The sequence below is a fragment of the Octodon degus genome, unplaced genomic scaffold (genome assembly GCF_000260255.1).
Source record: "Octodon degus isolate 3935 unplaced genomic scaffold, OctDeg1.0 scaffold00006, whole genome shotgun sequence".
Lineage (NCBI taxonomy): Eukaryota > Metazoa > Chordata > Mammalia > Rodentia > Octodontidae > Octodon > Octodon degus.
In genome coordinates this window covers 4,918,574-4,921,780 of record NW_004524582.1, presented here as the reverse complement: position 1 = coordinate 4,921,780, position 3,207 = coordinate 4,918,574, and positions in this window count along the sequence as shown.

Genomic DNA, 3,207 nt, shown 5'->3' with positions numbered 1-3,207 from the left:
CAAAAAGAAGCCCCAGGAAAACTTGTGAACACTGTAGTTTGGTAAATTTCCTGGTGGTAAATAGTCAGCATATGCAACTACCCTGTTGAATAATGTGTCAGGAAGACAGTGAAAACTTTATGTACGGAATGCTTGAAGATTCCTCCATTGTGGCTCTTCCCTTTGTTAGATGTGATGTCTGCTTTCTTCATAATAAACAATTGCCACTTGTACATCATAAGGCTTGCTTATTCTTAGTCCTTCTTGGGAATTATCACAGGGGGCTGATTCTGATAACTACCAAACCTAGATTTGGTGTCACATATGAGGACAGTCTTTGAGGACTATGTTCTCAAACCTTCAGTTTGGAATAAATCTGGGCTCTGCTTTTTAACAAAATTCTTATTGCAAATGTAGAGTCATATTTTGTTTTTCCTCCTGCTTTGTTGGTCATTTACTCTGCTCCTTTTTAGCTTTCTTCTCACTTAAATTTTATGACCATCTTCTAATTCTTTTTTTCTTTCTCCTTTTAATCTACAGTAAAACAGTTGTAATCTCATTCAGTCTTAAGGCCTTACATTTTTTTCTTTGCCATTGATAAACATATCACTAGCCATTCTCTGTCCTCATAGCTAAACTAATACGCCTAATGACTTGATTAACAGACCTATCTGAGCAAATGAAGGATGTCTGAAGCCTAACATATTCTTTGAATACCAACCACTTGTGTCTGAATTTTACCTGTTGGGCTCATAAAATGTTACCCTAAATACTTAAAACTGAAAGAAACTAAGAAGATCTCTGAAGCAAGATGGTAACTAACTTTCTACACATTGCTGTGAGACGGCTGGTTCTAAAGAAATTCTTTGGCATCCCTTTCTTAAGAGTAGGACGAAAAGTAGCCTTCTCCTGTATTAAATGCAAAAGAATATCATTAGTTCTTTTTGTCTGATCACAATTCTTTATTTCTTATTTCTTCCCCACATATATTTTAGTATTTGTGCTGCTGAAGCGAGCACAGTCTTCCCCAATAAACCATCAATATTAGACAACTCTCTCTGGGATATTTGTTGGATGAAGGATACACTTTGTATTCTAACTCTGAGCTATGCCACATAAAATAAATTGATTGAAACAATCTGCTGGGCATTTTTCCTGTCAGCCTGCCTTTCTTATGAGTGTTGGCTGTGGCCCTTACATTGGATGAGGAAAGGTATCACATCTTCATGCTCCTACAAACTTTGACCCACAAATTCTTTGTTGGTGATTTTCTTCCTCTAAATTCAAGGAGGCTAATCTTTGATTTAGTCAGGCCCAAATTTTTAGAATTACTTATTGTTTTTCTTTTCTTTTCTTGTGGTACCAGGGACTGTTCTTGCCAGGCAGGCATTTATGTTCCTGAACTATATCTTCAGCCCTTAGAATTATTCTTGGACTACTCAGATTTGTATGAAAATTGTCTGGAGACCTTTATCATCAAAATATAACCAAGACCTGGTGATTTTGGCACTACCTGTAACGCTCCCAACTCAATGATTCTTCCTCTGATTACTATAAAAGGCTTTTTAAATATCACTATTGTTACTTCCTTGACTTTAGAAAGCCTGTGGTAGTTGATGTTCCTAAAACAGGGACAGAATAGCTCACTCTGGAAAATTGAAAGAAAGGTCTATTCAGAACACAGTAACGTGACTCCACAGCAGCGTGGGAGTGGTGGAGCAAACCTTCTCAGCCCACCACAATCATGAAGCAGTGGGTGAGGCCTAAATTTAAAGACACTCTCCTCCATAGCTGACCTTCAATTTAGTGATTCTCAAAAGATACCCCAGATCATGCCCTCCTTCTCTTTAAAGTGTAAAGTTTTCCCATTTCAAGTGGGACACTCAGAATCGTTTCAGAATGCAGGAATCTGCCTCCAGTTATGCTCACTTACGCCCTTTCAAATCTTCTCAGGCCCTCCCACTCCCATGCTACCCTGGTGTCTGAGAAGTAGTGCGCATTGACACAGGTAGATCTACGCAGTCTGCTTCTTTATAGGCCTGGAAGTACTCCTATCTCTGATGTCTCTTAGTTTTCTCAATTCTTTCCTAAGATATCAGTATTTTTATTTATTCCCAATCTTTTCCATTTTAGAATAATTACTTATTTCTTAGTATTCCTAATATCTTTTAATTACATTAAAATTTGTATTTATATCTTTATTTTTAATGCCCTTATTAACTTTTAAATTATTATGTAATAGACTTTAATATGTAGTTTATTATTTATATCTCTCCTTAGAATTCTACTTTTGCGACATGAAGCGTCCTTGTCTAGTCCTTTTGATCAAGCCAGTGAAAATGTATAACTAAAGCCATGTTCTTTTCAATAACATATACTCCCATCCATCCATAAATTCATGGTTGCAGACGCTATAATAAAAGAAAGATTGGCAAGAGGAAAGAATAGACATTTTTATAGTACAGTTTAAAGAAAAATCAAAAGCTAAAGATTTAGATAAATAGAAATATGTATACTTTTATGCTAGATTTGATGGAGTGAAGAGCAATGGAGAATTTAATTGGTGAACAAATGGTTTGTGTCTGTAATAACTTGTAGAAAACATAGGGAGTTGTACGTGATGAGGTTTTCCTTATTATCTTTACGTCTTAGAGGAGAAGAAAATCCTTTTCTCTGGATATAGAAAGGAAACCTCTGTAAAAATGGTCTTATGGCCTATGTTTCAAGAAGTTGAACAGGATTTTATCATATGTACTAGGGAGCAGGCAGGTGTGGTGGTATGTGCCTATAATCCCAGTACTGTGGAGGCTGAGGAAGGAAGATCACAATGAGTTTAATAACCCTTTGGTCTACATAGTGAGTTCAAAACCAGCTTGAGCTACGTAGAGAGATTCTGTCTCATAAAAAGCAAAACAAAGCACTATCTGTGTATTAGGAGAAGGAGTAAGGAGAATGTGACAGTGATCTTTATGTCTGTGTAGTACTTTCAAATGCCAGGGTAACATATTTTGGAATAGTGTGTGATTTTTATGATCACAACATGAATATTCAAGTCTATTACTTACTGTTCTCTGTCTAAAAATATTTCACTTATCTGAATGAAGGTTAAAGTGTGCAAGTGACACCTTTTAAACACCAATTTTTTAATTTAGTGTTTGGGTATTTTCCGCATTTCTAACTCTACTCTTAGATATTGAGTTATGGTGAAAAATCTGCCATGTAAGTTCT